At 48.4% G+C, this 19,704-nt stretch overlaps 1 protein-coding gene across 1 annotated transcript in view; it reads right to left on the minus strand.

The window, feature by feature from the left end:
* Positions 1–19,415, minus strand: part of col8a1a (collagen, type VIII, alpha 1a) — a 175,851-nt gene extending 156,436 nt beyond the window's left edge. Inside the window, exon 1 of the mRNA XM_070892994.1 lies at positions 19,294–19,415. The gene's annotated coding sequence lies outside the window, so the exon portion shown is untranslated. The remainder of the gene's footprint in view (positions 1–19,293) is intronic.
* Between the last annotated feature and the right edge of the window lie 289 nt (positions 19,416–19,704).

A 19,704-nucleotide genomic window follows, 5' to 3' on the forward strand; every position in this document is an offset into this window, starting at 1 on the left:
ATCCAAGTCATTAATATAGATTGTAAATAGTTGGGGCCCCAGCACCGATCCCTGCGGCACCCCACTAGTTACTGTTTGCCAACCGGAAAATAACCCATTTAACCCGACCCTCTGTTTTCTGTTAGTTAGCCAATCCTCTATCCATGCTAATATATTACCCCCAACCCTGTGAGTGCTTATCGTGTACAGTAACCTTTTATGTGGCACCTTATCGAATGCCTTCTGGAAATCCAAATATCCCACATCTACTGGTTCTCCCTTATCCTCCACCCTGCTCGTTACAACCTCAAAGAACTCCAGCAAATTTGTTAAACACTTGCTAACTTACTAGCACATTATATTTGTTGCTATATAGTAATAAAAAATGCTTTCTGTAATGATACCACTGTTTTGTTTTGCGCAGTTGACACTGTTACCAATGTAGGGACAAGGGGTCCACAGCAACGTGCCAGTATATTCAGGGGGTCTCCAACACTGAAAAGTTTAAAACTCTCATCAGTTATTGTCATGTGTTCATAATATAATAAATGCATTTCAAATAACCTTCATCCTATGTGCTCCCTATGTACATCATAAAATATTAGAAAGGATTTTTACCTTTACTACCTGGCCGTTAAGCATTTCCTGGGTGGAGGACAGAAAGGAGAATTAGACCAGGAGGACGGCACAACCGTTACCGAAGCCGTTCGCTGAATTTTAAGGGTAGAAATGTCTATCGGGTTCTGTTACAGGTGTGCAAACCTCCCTGCCAGACTTTCCTTTTAGCACTTCGCCCCATTTCTGCTTAATGCCCAGGCGGTGATGATGAAACTCTCATTCACTGTCTCAAACATTTCAAAACATGTGGGGAGGAGAATTTCCGCAGTGCTTCTACTGAGTACCCACCATAACTTTCGTAGAAAATCAGCGGAGACCCCAGAGAAATGGCTGTTCAACACGTTTTTTTCTGGGGCTTTGCCAAAGTTACTGTGGGAGATCATGAGAACCTCCGCGGAAATGTCACCATTATTTTTCTGCCTTCCCTATCTCAGTACATTCTGACGGTGTCCAATCAGATGGGCTTTTGCCTAAATTTCAAATTGCATAAAAATGAAGGCGGCACAGAGGACAGGCACAGATTACTTCAATGAAAATATAAACCCTGAGAAATGTAAAATGGACTGCCCATTTGCTTTCACCTGTCTGACAAGGTCAAAATCTACACCATTTTCTGTTAACTTTTTTCACAGTGTCAGCTATGGCTCAGTGGGTTCAAGTCCCACTCCAGAGAATTGTGTACAAAACTCTAGGCTGACACACCAGTACAGTGCTGAGAGAGTGCTGCACTGTCAGAGGTCCAGTCTTTCAGATGGGACATTAAACCGAGGCCCCGTCTGCTCTCTTAGGTGGATGTAAAAGATCCCATGGCACTATTTTGAAGAACAGTAGGGGAGTTATCCCCGGTGTCCTGGTCAATATTTATCTCTCAACCAACATCACTAAAATGGACTATCTGGTTATTACCACATTTCTATTAGTGAGAGCTTGCTGTGTGCAAATTGGTTGCTGTGTTTCCTGCACTGTAACAGTGACTACACTTCAAAAAGTACTTCATTGGCTGTAAAGCGCTTTGGGATAGCTGGAGAATGTTCCCCCTTGGCATGCCCGCCAATGAGGCACCGCCTGAGGAGCTCCTCAGCCAGACGCCGTGGAACAAGGAGGGGAAGGGGTAGAGGTGGGGAGAAGAAGGGGAGGGGGGAAGGAAAGTGAGGTGCATGTCCGCAGGTGATGGCTGTGTTATATCTCCATCTGAGTGTATGCAATTTGTTGTAATGTATGGGGGGAGTGGACCACCCTCCTGCTTTGCCTTTGTATTCTGTGTTGCTGGACATATTGAACATTTGATTGATGTCAATGGTGGAAAAAGTGGGGTGTGGGTGGGGGTTGGGTGTTTTGCCTGTGATACTTATGATTTCAGACCAATGTTGGTATAACATTTTTTTTATTGAACATAACCTTGTTGCGATTTGTCTCAGATAGCTGGACCATTACACACTGGTGATTCCTTAACATGAAAGGATTAAATAAAATGGAATACAATGTCGGAAAATGTGAGGTCATCCACCTTGGGAAAAAAAACAGTAAAAGGGAATATTATTTGAATGGGGAGAAATTACAACATGCTGCGGTGCAGAAGGACCTGGGGGTCCTTGTGCATGAAACTCTTTTGAGTTAACCTGCAAAAACATAAAACATTAAAACCATGCCACCCGACCTGGGTGACACAGCAGACATTTTCAAGGCCCCTTTTTTTTTTTTGTTTTTTTGTTTTTTTTTGGGGGCGCTAAAATCAAATTTTTCCAGTGCCCCCTATAAAAGGGGAGGGGGACACTAAAAGCACCGGCAATGAAAACAAATTAAACTTTAAAATGTAAAATCAAATTAAAATTTGGTTGCCGGGCGTGATGATGCACTCCAGTCCCTCCGGTGCCCACCTCTCGCGGAAGGCCGCGAGCGTACCGGTGGACACCGCGTGCTCCATCTCCAAGGACACCCTGGACCGGATGAAGAGAGGCAGGCAGTCAGGTTGAACGACCCCCTCGACCGCCCGCTGCCTGGACCGGCTGATGGCACCCTTGGCCGTGCCCAGGAGCAGTCCTACGAGGAGGCCTTCGGACCTACCCGCTCCCCTCCGCACAGGGTGCCCAAAGATCAGGAGTGTGGGACTGAAGTGCAGCCAGAATTTCAGGAGCAGCCCCTTCAAATAATGGAACAGGGGCTGCAACCTTGTGCACTCAATAAAAACATGGAACACGGACTCCTCCAGACCGCAGAAATTGCAGGCGGCCTGGGAGTCCGTGAACCGGCTTAAAAATTTATTGCACGGCACTGCTCCGTGCACCACCCTCCAGGCCAAGTCCCCGATGAATAATGGGAGGACCCCTGCGTAGAGTGCCCTCCATCGGGGACCCCCGCCTCCTCCGGACGGCAAGATGGTACGCCATGGCGTGTCCGGACGGCCGGCGAGGATGGCAAAGTTGAGGGTGTGCAGGAGCAGCCTGTACAGGAAACCCCTCCGCGCGGAACTGAAAGGCACGGAGGGGATTTCCCCGAGGCGGCTCAAGTTGTGAGGCGCCGGCTCCTTGTGCATGAATCCCAAAAAAAGTTAGTTTGCAGGTGCAGCAGGTAATCAGGAAGGCAAATGGAATGTTGGCCTTCATTGCGAGAGGGATGGAGTACAAAAGCAGGGAGGTCCTGCTGCAACTGTACAGGATATTGGTGAGGCTGCACCTGGAGTACTGTGTGCAGTTTTGGTCGCCTTACTTAAGGAGGGATATACTAGCCTTGGAGGGGGTACAGAGACGATTCGCTGGGCTGATTCCGGAGATGAGGGGCTTGCCTTGCGATGATGGATTGAGTGGACTGGGTCCTTGGAGTTCGGAGGGATGAGGGGTGGTCTTATGGAAACATTTGAAATAATGAAAGGGATAGACAGGATGGAGGCGGAGAGGTTGTTTCCACTGGTCGGGGAGACTAGAACTAGGGGGCACAGCCTCAAAATACAGGGGAGCCAATTTAAAACCGAGTTGAGAAGGAATTTCTTCTCCCAGAGGGTTGTGAATCTGTGGAATTCTCTGCCCAGGGAAGCAGTTGAGGCTAGCTCATTGAATGTATTCAAATCACAGATAGATAGATTTTTAACCAATAAGGGAATTAAGGGTTATGGAGAGCGGGCGGGTAAGTGGAGCTGAGTTCACGACCAGATCAGCCATGATCTTTTTGAATGATGGGGCAGGCTCGAGGGGCTAGATGGCCTACTCCTTTTCCTAATTCTTATGTTCTTATGTTCTTATGAAAGATGCTATATAAATGCAAGTCTTTCTTTTTTAAACTTTAATAACCTGAGCTGGTCTTAAGGGCAGGAGCCTGGAACTTATAAACAGTTGACAATCCACAAGCACTCGCCTCTAATTGCCCTCTGGGTTTGCCTATTTAGACGTGCTCCCCACAAGGACTACCTGAACAGTGATCCTAAAGGGACAGGGCAGATTAAACACTGCTCCATCTAAGCAACTAAATGTCATGGCTGTGCTCCAGACTTTACACAACACATGACCAATGCTACACTCGAGTTGAAATCAATGCGGGCGGGGGGGACAGGAGGGACAGGGGCTGAGGGGAGGACAGGAGGGACAGGGGGTGGGGGGGTGGGGGGGCGGGGACAGGGGGTGGGGGGGACAGGAGAGACAGGGGGTGGGGGGGGACAGGAGGTAGGGAGGGGACAGGGGGTGGGGGGGACAGGGGTTGGGGGGGGAGACAGGGGGTAAGGGAGGGACAGGGGGTGGGGGGACAGGGTGTGAGGGGGGACAGGGGGTGAGGGGGCGCAGGGGGTCGTGAGGGCAGGGGGTGAGGGGGACAGGGGGTGAGAGGAGTCAGGGGTTAAGGGAGGGACAGGGGGTGGGGGGGACAGGGTGTGAGGGGGACAGGGGGTGAGGGGGGGGCAGGAGAGACAGGGGGTGAGGGGGACAGGAGGTAGGGGGGGACAGGGGGTGAGGGGGGACAGGGGGTGGGGGGGACAGTGGGTGAGGGGACAGGAGGGACAGGGGGTGGGGGGGAGACAATGGGTGGGGGGGGGACAGGAGGGACAGGGGATGGGGGTTCAGACAGGGGGTGGGGGGGGACAGGAGGGACAGGGGGTGGGGGGGAGACAAGGGGTGGGGGGACAGGAGGTGAGGGGGAGACAGGGGGTGGGGAGGACAGGAGGGACAGGGGGTGAGGGTTTAGACAGGGGGTGGGGGGGACAGGAGGGACAGGGGGTGAGGGGGGAGACAGGGGGTGGGGGGGTCAGGAGGGACAGGGGGTGGGGGGGACAGGGAGTGAGGGGGACACAAGGGACAGGGGGTGGGGGGGTGACAGTGGGTGGGGGGGACAGGAGGGACAGGGGGTGGGGGTACAGGAGGTAAGGGGGGAACGGGGGTGAGGGGGACAGGGGGTGGGGGGGACAGGAGGGGCAGGGGGGGACAGGAGGGACAGGGGGTGGGGGGGGAGACAGTGGGTGGGAGGGATAGGAGGGACAGGGGGTGGGGGGGACAGGAGGGACAGGGGGTGGGGGGGGGGACAGAGGGTGAGGGGGAGACAGTGGGTGGGGGGGGATAGGGGGTGAGGGGGGGACAGGGGGTGGGGGGATAGGAGGGACAGGGGGTGTGGGGACAGCAAGAGCAACAAGCTCGCATGTCAAGGCCTGGAGAGATTTTAATTCCTGGGCCTCATTACCATATTCAGGATCCAGCATCCAGCCGAACCCGGCAGGAATCACTGCCTGGCTGGCGTGAGCGGGAATTTGTTCAGCAGGAGACCATTGCTGGGGACCCGTGGGATGGTCGGTCAGCCAGATCGTGCAGAAAAGGAATGGGTAAGTCCCCCGCTCCATTTTAACTGCCTTCAGTCTGGTTTCCGCCAAGTGTGAGGAGTTAAAGTCGAGGCCAAGGCATCAGATGCACCTCCAAACCCTCTAACTACTGCAAGTGAATGCCTCTGGTGAAAAGCATTTTAAAATATAACATCAACTTCCTCTTTTCATTGCCCGCAATATCTCTTCCATTTGTTGTCCCTTTTCCTTTCTGCATTATCTTTTTGAAATTTTATATTAATTCTTACATAGTTTCTAATTTCTTTCTCAGTGTCCTTAAATCATTTAAAGATTGTTGTTTTTTCCTTTCTACTATATCAAATTTGCCATTTAACCATTTAGGTCTGAGCTTTGATATTAACCTTCCAGGTCATCGGAGAAGACATTGTTGGCAAGCCACACTTCACAAGAGAATATAACTAAACTTAACACTTACAAGGAGAGACGTAAAACCAAAAAGGGGCAGTGTATACCCAGGAATGTTAAGTGAGGCTGGGGATAAAATCTACAAAGTGCTGATGACCATCATGAGAGACTCAAAGAATATCGGAAGTGCCCGCTGGAAACACGGCAATGTAATCCCCATGTTATTAAAAGCTGTCAAAATAAGCCCAGGTAAAAACTGTTAAAATAATACAATTGATCAATTGGAAGAAGCATGAGGCTTACCCTTGTATGAAAATAATGTAGTAAATGGTATCCAGCATGGTTTCAGGAGGGACAGATCTTGCCTGACTAATTTATATCTCAAGTAACCTCCCAAGAGGATATTGGAACAAATGTGTCTGAACTATCAGAAAGCTTTTGATGAAGTCCTACACAAGATTAAAGCAGTGGGCATCCGTGATAGAATTTGGAACTGGAACAGGAATTAGCTGAAAGAGGAAGCTGATACTATATCGTGCTGAAGCCAGGCTGCACCTCAATACTACACCCAGTTCTGGCCACTGCAGCAGAAGGGAAACATTTAAGCTCTGGAAGTGGTGCGGAGAAGACACGAGGCTCATCCATAGTGTCAAAAGACTGAAGTATGAGGAAAGAATAGACATGCTCAGAATCTTCAACCTTAAAAAGAGACGAATGAGGGACACAATGAATATAGTGAGGCCCCTCTGGAAACATGCCAATGTAATCCGCCAAGGTGTATACAATATTAAAGGGAACAGAAAAGATTAATCCGGAGCACTATTTCAAATTAAGTCATGACTATAGAACAAAATATAAAAGACATGTTTAGGATATCAGGAAACCCTTCCATCTCCTTTCCATGCCATTCACTCAGGCTGAATCCAACATTGCACAATCTTTATGTTCTGCTTGACCCTGAGCTAAGTTTCAAACTCCTCATCCAGTACATCATCAAGATCATGACTTTAATTTCTGTAACATCGCTCATCTCCACCTCTACTTCACCCCCACTGCTGCTGAAGGAGTGGAGGGTCATGCTGAGAGAAAGGGAACAGAACCAGATCTGAATTCTACCAGTGAGGGGTACTCTGGGAGAGAGTAAAGACCAGGAAGAATGGGCAAAATATCTCAATGGAGGGGGAGGGAGAAAGGGGAACTTTTGTGGTGGCTAGAAACAGAAATCTTTTTTCCTTTGGTCTAACTGGTCTGTAGTATCATATGGTTAGCATGGACCAACCTGGGCTCTGATTCGTCTGAGGTGTAACATGATTAGCACTGACCAATCACCAACTTTAGATGCTCTCTACAATTTACAATCATACAATATTACACTGATGCAACTTTTTTTCATGATATAGATAACTTATTCAATATTACTATATTTTATTTACATACTGGAGTTTTATTAACTGAAGTATATGGTTAATTTTCAAGGGTGATCCACAAAGCGTGAATGAGGGTGTCATAGTGATATAACAGTCATTCTGGGATGTCACACTGGATTTATCCAGAAGTATTTAACACAAAAGGGATTTAACCATAAAGAGAGCTGCACAAGAAGCTAGCATTTGGTGAACAAGTTAAAAGAGTAATAGAAATTTAATAATTGGTAAAATATGATTGAATGGCAATATTAGATTGCATGTAAATTGACTTGATAAACTCAGGAGAAGCTGAAAGTTTAATAGCTTTTGGGCTGGATTTTCAGCTTGGTTGCGCCTTAGATTGCGGCCCAGAGGGGCGGTAAATGGTGTTTCTAGGTATAATGCTGGGTGTCCAGCTTTTACTGCCCAGCCGGCAAATTTGGCTCATGGTTTGCAGCGGTGCAAAAACTTACTGCCCTACCATCTAGTTTCCCTGAGATCATGTTGTCAATCGTCGTGCACCGCTCCATACCGCACCGGATGCAAAATTCGGCCCTAATGCCTCATTTAACTCCCGCCCCAGGAAACGTCTCAAAAAACAGGCATTCCCAGGATGCAGCAGGCAGTATTGGCAGCGTATTTAAATGGAGGGATGAGGCTCCTACATCACAGGTCACATTGACTGCAATGGTTACGCACATCACGCTGCGTGAAGCTCCGACTTGCAAACGGTACTTTTATCTGCCATTACATGTCCTTACAACTTCAGTGAGAGAATTTAATAGGAGCATTACTAGTTCAACAGCATATCATCCTACATGCTATTGCCAGGCGGCATCAAGCTAGAAGAAGGGCTCTTGGCAATGTTGGCCCACAGATGAGGAGAGGCCGAAAATGCCTGGGGCGGAGGGCTTAGCCCCTAAGGGTTTACAGGCACCAACACTCATACCTCCAGCTTTCTGAGGAGAAGTGTGTGAAAGGCAGCACTTCCGAAAGGAAATGCTGACAGAGATATGCTATCTCCTACAGGCAGACCGATGCCAGGACCGCTCTGGAGGCAGCCTTCAATACTCCCCTCAACAGGTATTCGAATTCATAATGGTGTGCTGCATGTTGCACAACTTGGGCATCATGAGGGGCCAGGCATTGCCAGTGGGGATTGCAGGCCCACCTCAGGAGGAGGAGCACGACAAAGAGGAGCCTGACGAGGCCCCCATTGGATAGTCACAACATCCACGGGGAAGGCAGTGTGGAGATGCTGCCGGACGAAGAGTCACATATCGCCAACTCATAATGGGACCGGTTCTCCTAAATGGAGGAAACTGAGGGATGGAGCTAACACTGGACACGCTATGTGCCCCCATAAAGGCACATCTCCGGAGAACATTGGAATAATACACAAGACGCCAATAGAAAAGGATGAATCCTAACTTTTACTGCAACAAAATAAAACCATACAATATATAACATTATGTTGCAGAGCACTGAGCAGCAATGAAGTTCCTTAAATCAATGAAAGTTTTTTAACGCCGCGATTTTCAGCTGGGGCGCAAAGATTTCCTGATTCTGTAACACCTGATTTTGAGCCCCCAATCATGGAACCTCATTTTTTGCGGAATTTTGAAGACGAGGGCACAAACTCTTTCCAGGAGGTATCAGCACTATCCCGCTGCCATTACCACCCCGAAATCTCAAAAGCCGAAAATCCAGCCCTTCATCTTTCAACTCTGCAATTTTCGAGTCTGGTCTGATTTGGATCCGATACCTCACATTTAATAAAATCAGTATTGCTTAAATAGAATTCAAGCAGACTGCATAAGGGCAGACATAATCAACTCCAGATAAACAGATACCTCACCCAGTTATATCATTCTGAGATACCAGACACATCTCACTCACTTCTATTGTGGAGAATTTCTGATCCAAGCATAAAATCTTGTTCAGTCAACCGCATTTTATACTGAGGGCACTAAATAAAGTCAACCCATTTCCAAAATTCATCTGCAGATTGACATCATTTAGAAATATGTTTTTTAAGTGTCAGCTAATTTTGGAGGGGATTGATTTCTCAGTTCAGCTTTATGCCCTTTAATTTTAGCTCTGTGCTTGGCAAAAATCAGAAATGAATACATAATGTGAGTACACTCCTGCTCCTGAAATTGATTACCGCAGAAAAAAACACATACATCTTTATAATAAATGATACCAACATCCACCTACACATTAAAGTAACATTAGGGCATAGCAACATAATTTTATCCTCATCAATGTAACCTTACAGCTATTGGGAAAGATTGAAGGTGTTGGGGTTTTTTACTGTAGAAAAGAGAAGACATAGAGGATGTAATGTCCTCACTCAATGGCACAAAACCCACATGAGGCACTTTCTATGGACAAGGTCACTCTATGACCTGAATCTTTATTCACAGGACCAAGAAATGATGACCTTGCGTGGGACCTCCCTTTATGTACCTGGATGACCAGGTAAGGAGTGTCTCCCACAAGTTCATCCCCTGTGGTCAAGATGTGCATTGCTTAAGTATATACAGTGTTTGCCCCCACACCTCCAGCATGAGCTGAGATTCCCATTGTTGTGAACAAAGGAGCTATGACCCGGCATTCCTCGCTGATTGTCCCTTTGACTGCTCTTGAGTACCTTATTAGTGGGTGTCAATGGCCCCATCCCGGACCGCATTGTCCACTGTGATGGCGTAAATGTCCGTTCAGCCTGCCATTGTCTCTGTTGCAAACCTACTCAGGGGTCTATTGCTGCCTAGGGTGTGTCGAACTGCCCTTGCCTGCCTGCAGGGCTCTGAGTCGCATTTATGATATTGATTCCCTGATCCCCCGCAACGTTGGAGGCAGAATTGCGCGCGTATATTATTTTGGTTTCCTCCTCCCCCGCTAGGAAAGTCTGAGCCATCAACGCCGCCGCTTCCAAAGTCAAGTCCTTGGTCTCAATTAACTTTCGGAAAATTCCCACATGACCGATGCCCTCAATAAAGAAGTCCCTTAACATCTCCCCCCTGCAGGCGTCTGTGAACTTAGAGAGGCTGGCCAAATGCCGGAGATCCGCAACGAAGTCTGGTATACTCTGTCCTTCACGACGTCGGTGGGTATAGAATCTGTGTCGGGCCATGTGTATGCTGCTCGCCAGTTTGAGGTGCTCACTGATTAGTTTGCTGAGCTCTTCAAAGGTTTTGTCCGCCGGCTTTTCGGGTGCTAGTAGGTGCTTCATGAGCGCGTAAGTCTTATGTCCGCAGCTGGTCAGCAGATGGGCCCTTCACTTGTCGGCCGCTGCATCTCTCAGCCATTCTTTCGTGACAAAGCTCTGCTGGAGCCTCTCAATGAAATCGTCCCAGTCCTCACCAACACAGTACCGTTCCTCTGTGCTACCGGTGGCCATTCTCGTGGGTCATTGATTCCCGTTTCTCGTTGCCAATGTAATGTCCTTACTCAATGGCACAAAATCCACACGAGGCACATTCTATGGACAAGGTCACTCTATGACCTGAATCTTTTTTCACAGGACCAAGAAATGATGACCCTGCGTGGGACCTCCCTTTATGTACTTGGATGACCAGGTGAGGAGTGTCTCCCACAAGTTCACCCCCTGTGGTTAAGGTGTGCATTGCTTAAGTATATACAGTATTGTAATGGTGTTATATACATGACATCACCTCCCCACCAAAGTCTTATTAGGATCATAGGTTAAGTCTTTCAGGTGGTCTACATCCCTCGTGGAGCGCCGTAGTTGGGGCTCTGGTTGTTGAGCCTTAGCATGAGTGTCTGTCACCTGTGGTGATTCCGGCCTGTCCGGGCTGACCACCGGGACTGTGCATGCTGCTGAATGTTAAACATAGAAACATAGAAAATAGGTGCAGGAGTAGGCCATTCAGCCCTTCTAGCCTGCACCGCCATTCAATGAGTTCATGGCTGAACATGCAACTTCAGTACCCCATTCCTGCTTTCTCGCCATACCCCTTGATTCTCCTATTAGTAAGGACTTCATCCAACTCCTTTTTGAATATATTTAGTGAATTGGCCTCAACAACTCTGTGGTAGAGAATTCCACAGGTTGACCACTCTCTGGGTGAAGAAGTTTCTCCTCATCTCGGTCCTAAATGGCTTACCTCTTATCCTTAGACTGTGACCCCTGGTTCTGGACTTCCCCAACATTGGGAACATTCTTCCTGCATCTAATCTGTCTGAACCCATCAGAATTTTAAACATTTCTATGAGGTACCCTCTCATTCTTCTGAACTCCAGTGAATACAAGCCCAGTTGATCCAGTCTTTCTTGATAGGTCAGTCCCGCCACCCCGGGAATCAGTCTGGTGAACCTTCGCTGCACTCCCTCAATAGCAAGAATGTCCTTCCTCAAGTTAGGAGACCAAAACTGTACACAATACTCCAGGTGTGGCCTCACCAAGGCCCTGTACAACTGTAGCAACACCTCCCTGCCCCTGTACTCAAATCCCCTTGCTATGAAGGCCAACATGCCATTTGCCTTCCCAACCGCCTGCTGCACCTGCATGCCAACCTTCAATGACTGATGTACCATGACACCCAGGTCTCGTTGCACCTCCCCTTTTCCTAATCTGTCACCATTCAGATAATAGCTTGTCTCTCTGTTTTTACCACCAAAGTGGATAACCTCACATTTATCCACATTATACTGCATCTGCCATGCATTTTCCCACTCACCTAACCTATCCAAGTCACTCTGCAGCCTCATAGCATCCTCCTCGCAGCTCACACTGCCACCCAACTTAGTGTCATCCGCAAATTTGGAGATACTACATTTAATCCCTTCGTCTAAATCATTAATGTACAGTGTAAACAGCTGGGGCCCCAGCACAGAACCTTGCGGTACCCCACGAGTCACTGCCTGCCATTCTGAAAAGTACCCATTTACTCCTACTCTTTGCTTCCTGTCTGACAACCAGTTCTCAATCCATGTCAGCACACTACCCCCAATTCCATGTGCTTTAACTTTGCACATTAATCTCTTGTGTGGGACCTTGTCGAAAGCCTTCTGAAAGTCCAAATATACCACATCAACTGGTTCTCCCTTGTCCACTCTACTGGAAACATCCTCAAAAAATTCCAGAAGATTTGTCAAGCATGATTTCCCTTTCACAAGTCCATGCTGACTTGGACCTATCATGTCATCTCTTTCCAAATGTGCTGCTATGACATCCTTAATAATTGATTCCATCATTTTACCCACTACTGAAGTCAGGCTGACCGGTCTATAATTCCCTGTTTTCTCTCTCCCTCCTTTTTTAAAAAGTGGGGTTACATTGGCTACCCTCCACTCGATAGGAACTGATCCAGAGTCAATGGAATGTTGGAAAATGACTGTCAATGCATCCGCTATTTCCAAGGCCACCTCCTTAAGTACTCTGGGATGCAGTCCATCAGGCGCTGGGGATTTATCGGCCTTCAATCCCATCAATTTCCCCAACACAATTTCCCGACTAATAAGAATTTCCCTCAGTTCCTCCTCCTTACTAGACCCTCTGACCCCTTTTATATCCGGAAGGTTGTTTGTGTCCTCCTTAGTGAATACCGAACCAAAGTACTTTTCAATTGGTCTGCCATGTTCTTGTTGCTTGTTCACTGACGGTGGTGTGAGCACCATCTCATGATCTTCCTCGGGTTCCTCAGTGTCTATGCTGAGCCTTTTTTTTAACTTGGTCCTGATGCTTATGGCACATCTGTCCATTGTTAAGTTTAACCACGATGACCCTGTTCCCTTCTTTGTCTATTACAGTACCCTCAAACCGTTTGGGCCCCACGGCGTGATTGAGGACAAATACGGGGTCATTTATTTCTATACATCTCCCCCTTGAATTTCGGTCATGGTACTCATTTTGGGACTGGCACTTGCCCTCAACAATGTCGGCCAGGTGAATGAGGGACAACCGAGTTTTGAGTGTTTGTTTCATAAGTAGCTCAGCGGGCGAGACCCCCGTGAGCGAGTGCGGTCGGGACCTATAAGCCAGCAGGAGGCGCAATAGGCGGCATTGAAGGGAGGGTCCTTGAATCCTGAGCATGCCTTGTTTTATGATTTGGACTGCACGTTCCACCTGACCATTGGAGGCCGGCTTGAACTGTGTTGTCCTGACATGGTTGATGCCATTGCCCGACATGAACTCCCGGAATTCGTAGCTCGTGAAACATGGGCCATTATCGCTAACAAGGATGTCCGGCAAGCCGTGGGTTGCAAAGATCACACGTAGACTCTCCAAAGTGGTGGATGTCGTGCACGAATTCAAAATGATGCACTCGATCCATTTCGAGTAAGCATCTACCACAATTAGAAAAATGTTTCCTATGAACGGGCCCGTGTAGCCTACATGAATATGTGACCATGGCTTGGTGGGCCAGGGCCACGGGCTGAGCGGGGCCTCACTGGGGGCATTAACCAGCTGGGCACACGTTGTGCACCTGCGAACACAGTGTTCCAGGTCTGAATCAATTCCAGGCCACCAAACATGTGACCGGGCAATGGCCATCATCAGCACGATGCCTGAATGCTCGCTGTGGAGTTACCTGATCAATGCCTCCCTGCCCCTCTGGGGCATGACTACCTGGCTGCCCCATAGTAGGCAGTCAGCTTGGATGGAGAGCTCATCCATCCGCCTGTGAAACGGTCTGATCTCCTCAGGGCATGCTCCCAATCCCCAGTCAGGACACATTTCTTAATCAGAGATAGGAGGGGATGTCTGTTTGTCCAGATTTTGATCTGGCGGGCTGTGATGGGGGAGCCTGCACTGTCAAAGGCATCAACGGACTTGACCATCTCAGTGCTTTGTTCCGCTGCCCCCTCGGTGGTGGCCAGTGGAAGCCTGCTGAGCGCGTCAGCGCAATTTTTGGTGCCAGGCCAGTGCCGGATGGAGTAGTCATAAGCAGCCAGCCTGAGAGCCCATCGCTGTATGCAGGCTGACATGTTGGCATTGACAGCCTTGCTGTCTGACAACAGGGATGTTAAAGGCTTGTGGTCCATTTCTAATTCAAACCTCCTGCCAAAAAGGTACTGATGCTTTTTTTTTACACCATAGACACATGCGAGTGCCTCCTTCTCAGCCATCCCATATCCCCGTTCTGCTTGAGAGAGCGACCTGGAAGCATAAGCCACAGGTTGTAGTTGGCCCTCAGCATTACTCTGCTGCAACACCCACCCAACCCCATAGGACGATGCATCACATGTCAGAACCAATTTCTTACATGGGTCGTATAGGGTCAATAACTTATTTGAACAAAGTAGGTTCCGCGCCCGATTGAAAGCCCATTCCTGACAGTCGCCCCAAAACCAATCACAACCCTTATGCAGAAGCACGTGAAGCGGCTCCAACAATGTGCTTAAGTTCGGCAGACAGTTCCCGAAATAGTTCAAGAGTCCCAGAAATGAACACAACTCCGATGTGTTGCCGGGCCTGGGGGCTCGTAAAATCGCCTCTGTTTTGGATTCGGTGGGCCGAATCCCATCTGCAGCAACCCTCCTGCCCAGGAACTCAGCCTCAGGAGCCAAAAACACATATTTAGACTTCTACCCGGTCCAGTCGGCGTAACACCTCCTCCAAGTTGTGGAGGTGTTACTCGGTGTCATGTCATGAGGATGTCGTCCTGAAATACGATTGTTCCAGGAATGGATTTGAGCAGGCTTTCCATGTTTCTTTGAAAAATCGCGGCCGCTGATTGAATGCCAAACAGGCGCCTGTTGTAAACGAACAGTCTCTTGTGCGTAATGATGGTGGTTAGTAGTAGATTCGTCGGCCAGTTCTTGGGTCATGTAGGCTGAAGTAAGATCCAACTTGGTAACCAGCTTGCCGCCTGCCAGCGTGGTGTAAAGATCCTCCGCTTTCAGGAGCGGGAATTGGTCTTGCAGGGACACCCGATTGATAGTGGTCTAGTAGTCGCCACAGATCCTGACAGAACCATCCACTTTTAGGACGGGAACAATGGGGCTCGCCCAGTCGCTGAATTCAATGGGCGAGATGCCCTCTCTTAGCAAATGGTCCAATTCGCTCTCAATTTTCTCCCGCATCACATACGGCACCGCTTTGTCGTGCACTGGTCTGGCGTCTGCTGTAATGCGTATCACTACTTTGGTACCTTTGAACGTCCCGACGCCAGGTTGGAATAGTGACTCAAATTGTTGTAGGACTTGTGAGCACGAACTTTGCTCCACAGATGACATTGCATGCACATCCCCCCATTTCCAGTTCATCTCAGCTAACCAGCTCCTTCCCAACAGTGCGGGACCATTGCTCGGGACAATCCAGAGCGGCAGCCGGTTCACTGATCCATTGTGCGTGATCGCCAACATTGCATTGCCTAGTACTGGAATGATTTCTTTGGTATACGTTCGTAGTTGTGTCTCAATGCATTCTAGTTTGGGTCTACTGGCTTTGAGTGGCCATAGCTTTTCGAATTGTTGAACGCTCATGAGTGACTGGCTGACCCCCGTGTCCAGCTCCATGCGTACAGGGATGCCATTTAATAAAACCTTCATCATCATTGGTGGCGTTTTGGTATATGAGCTGTGAATGTTTGCCACATGAACCCGCTGAACTTCAGCATCCATTGATTTGCCCCAAGAGTCATCCTGCCTCACAGATCCCTCTTCTGATCCATCTGCCTCAAAAATTAGCCTGGTTACAGGCTTCCTGCACATTCGAACTAAATGGCCACTGAGGTTGCAATTTCTGCAGACAAATTGTTGAAACCTGCAAGTCCTGGCAGACTGTTTGCCCCCACACCTCCAGCATGAGCTGAGATTCCCATTGTTGTGAACAAAGGAGCATTCCTCACTGATTGTCCCTTTGACTGCCCTTGAGTACCTTGTTAGTGGGTGTCAATGGCCCCATCCCGGACCGCATTGTCCGCTGTGATGGCGTAAATGTCCGTTCAGCCTGCCATTGTCTCTGTTGCAAACCTACTCTGGAGTCTATTGCTGCTTGGGGTGTGTCGAACTGCCCTTGCCTGCCTGCAGGGCTCTGAGTCGCATTCATGATATTGACTCCCTGATCCCCCGCCACGTTGGAAGCAGAATTGCGCGCGTATATTATTTTGGTTTCCTCCTCCCCCGCCATGAAAGTCTGAGCCATCAACGCCGCCGCTTCCAAAGTCAAGTCCTTGGTCTCAATTAACTTTCAATGACCGATGCCCTCAATAAAGAAGTCACTTAACATCTCCCCCCTGCAGGCGTCTGTGAACCTATGGAGGCTGGCCAAACGCCGGAGGTCCGCAATGAAGTCCGGTATGCTCTGTCCTTCACGACGTCGGTGGGTATAGAATCTGTGTCGGGCCATGTGTATGCTGCTCGCCAGTTTGAGATGCTCACCGATTAGTTTGCTGAGCTCTTCAAAGGTTTTGCCCGCCGGCTTTTCAGGTGCTAGTAGGTCCTTCATGAGTGCATAAGTCTTAGGTCCGCAGCTGGTCAGCAGATGGGTCCTTCACTTGTTGGCCGCTGCATCTCCCAGCCATTCTTTCGTGACAAAGCTTTGCTGGAGCCTCTCAATGAAATCGTCCCAGTCCTCACCAACATAATATCATTCCTCTGTGCTATTGGTGGCCATTCTCGTGGGTCGTTGATTCCCGTTTCTCGTCGCCAATGTAATGTCCTTACTCAATGGCACAAAACCCACACAAGGCACATTCTATGGACAAGGTCACTTTATGACCTGAACCTTTATTCACAGGACCAAGAAGTGATGACCCTGCGTGGGACCTCCCTTTATGTACCTGGATGACCAGGTAAGGAGTGTCTCCCACAAGTTCACCCCCTGTGGTCAAGGTGTGCATTGCTTAAGTATATACAGTATTGCAGTGGTGTTACATAGAGGTTACATACATGATAGAGGAGACTTGATAGAGGTCTTTAAAATTATGAATGGGTCAGCGTCGGGGGGAGAGAGAGGATCGGCGCTGACTGGAAGAGCACCGGGGACCTGGGGGGGAGAGAGGACCGGGGCTGGCTGGAGGAGCACCAGGGAGGGGCGGGGGGAATCAAAGGCCTCTTGGGTAGGGGAAGATCAGTGGGTTCGAGTGTGGGGGGGATCAGAGGCCTTGGAATGGTGCAGAGAAGGGAATGAAGCTGATCCCTAGTGTCAAAAGACTGAAGTATAAGGGAGGATTAGACATGCTCAGAATTTTCAACCTTGAAAGGAGGCGAATGAGAGCGGTATTACAGGGAACAGTAAAGATTAATCCAGAGCACTATTTCAAATTAAGTCATGACTATAGAACAAAATATAAAAGATAGGCTTAGGTTATCAGGAAGCTCGGGTGGGGGGATCGGAGGCCTCGGTGGCGGGGGAGGGGGAAGTCGGGGGGTGGGGATCGGAGGCCTCGGGTGGGGGGAGGGAAGCCTCGGGGGTGATCGGAGGCCTCGGGCAGGAGGGGTGGATGGGGATCAGAGGCCTCGGGGTGGGGGGGGGTGAATCGGAAGCCTTGGCGAGTGTCCGATCATGGTTGGTGGGTGAGGCAGGGTCGCTGGATCCAGCAGGTAAGTGAAAAGGCACTTACCTCCTGAATCCAGCAGTCTTTGCCTTACTTTACCCGGGAGGTTCCCCGAGGCCTGCAAAACCCGACCAGCTAGAATTACATTTGGTTAAATGGTGTTTAAATCTGAGGCACACCAGCCTCGTCATAATATGTAAATGCGCGACCTGCTTCTTGGGAGTGGATTGGCTGTGATCTTAACTCTAGATCAGAAGGTCATAGTCTATTGTCATAAATCATTATTGAGTTGGGCAGATTCATGATTAAAGACTATGGCCAACTCCTAATGTATTTTACATTTCGTAGAATGCTCCTTCCCTCTTCATTACCGTCTATATCTCCTTTTTTGACTTTTGTCTCTCTGTCTCTCACACTTCACTTTTCTGTCTCTCTGGCTGCTTTCACTGCGACCTGTGTCTCTCTCAGCCTTCACTTCTACCTCAAGTCACTGTCACTGGGAATTTCCCCGGGGATTCTCTTCATTGGCTAGAGAATCTATTGTGCTGGAGCAGGGCCCAAGAGTATTTTGTTTGGTAGCTTCCCATTGGATGTAGTCTACTGGGGGCAGGGATGATGATATTGTCAGGGTTAAGTTACGTGATCCTGAATCAGTCAGTTGCTCTATGGCTGGGGGTGGAGCTCATCTTTCCTGCTGCTCCCACCCTCCGTAAAATGAGGTGCACATTAACAATGAAAATTACTTACCTGTAAAAATAAAACCTGCTTGTAGAAACAACCAGTCTGCTGGCGGGAGCTTGAGAATTTGAAAAAAAAATTCACAAATAGCATTACTGGCTTTCTCAGTAGGATTGGACTAACATGCGTCTCCAGTCTCAGCAGTCAGGACCTATAAAATATTGGATTCCCGAGGCGGGTCCTGAGTGCAGGAAGACAGCAGCACTGCTGGGAGTTGGAGTTGCATTTCAGACAAGTGTGGCTCTGCTGAGAAAGCCGGCAGGGTTGTCTGTGATTTATTTTGGGTTCCTGTGACCTAACTGGAGGATCAGCTGTTTCTGCTGGTAGGACGAATCAAAAAGCAAACTCTTAGAGGGTTAAGTATGCTTTAGGAAAAAAAAAACTGTGCAAGCGCTTACAAGAGCCTAACAGTTTCCTGTCTACATATTTGCATTCAGTGTATCTACTCAGACTTTCCATTCATGGTCTGCTTGGCCTGTTGCTCAAGATGTGACAAGCGAACAAGGGCATTTCACTCAAAAATGTAAGATTATACAGAAGAAAATCTGATAACCACAAACGTAAGGCAATAGAAGGGCTGTACACTCTCAGCAATAGGAAATAAAGACTAGTGCTGAGTTCAGAAAGCAGATGTGAAACACATAGTGCAAACTACAAACCTCAGGCACTAAACACATTCCCCACCTACGAGAGGATTTCCCTGGTAACCCTAGCCCCAGATGCTTGGCTTGGAGTTCTGTGCTATCAGAGGACAAACTCATGTAAAAAGGTGCAATGCTGTATTGATTTTATTTTTTTAGGTCAACAATCCAATAAAATAGACTAATGAATTAGATAGATTACAATAGGGAAATGCACAATAGAAATCATATACATATTGAATAAAAGAGCACAAAGAGAAAAGAGCTTAAGGAGAACTCACGGTTTGAAATCATGACAGCTTGCAACAAGATAGGAAAAAGCAGACTGTTTCCAGCAGCTGAAGAGTCCAGTACAAGTTGCCACGGCACAAGATTAAACATTTAGAACAGAGAGCGCGATAAATTTCTTTACACAGAGAGTTGTGAGGCTGTGGAATTCACTTCCAGGGTTAGTGGATGAGGCAGAACCTAGATTGGAAAAGGCGATTGCAGGGTAAGGCAGGGCGGAGCAATGGAACCCATTCAGGAAGGAGATTGTTCGGGTACAAACTAGGAATATTTGAAGTGAAAAGGCTGAGCATCCAAAGCTAATGCATCCTGGATGACATAGGAAATAAAAGTTAAAATAAAACAGAAAGAGAAGGCTTATGACAAATGTCAGGAGCAAGATTCAGTTAATAACCAGGATGATT

This window comes from Pristiophorus japonicus, chromosome 11, assembly GCF_044704955.1.
Source record: "Pristiophorus japonicus isolate sPriJap1 chromosome 11, sPriJap1.hap1, whole genome shotgun sequence".
In the NCBI taxonomy this organism is placed as follows: Eukaryota; Metazoa; Chordata; class Chondrichthyes; family Pristiophoridae; genus Pristiophorus; species Pristiophorus japonicus.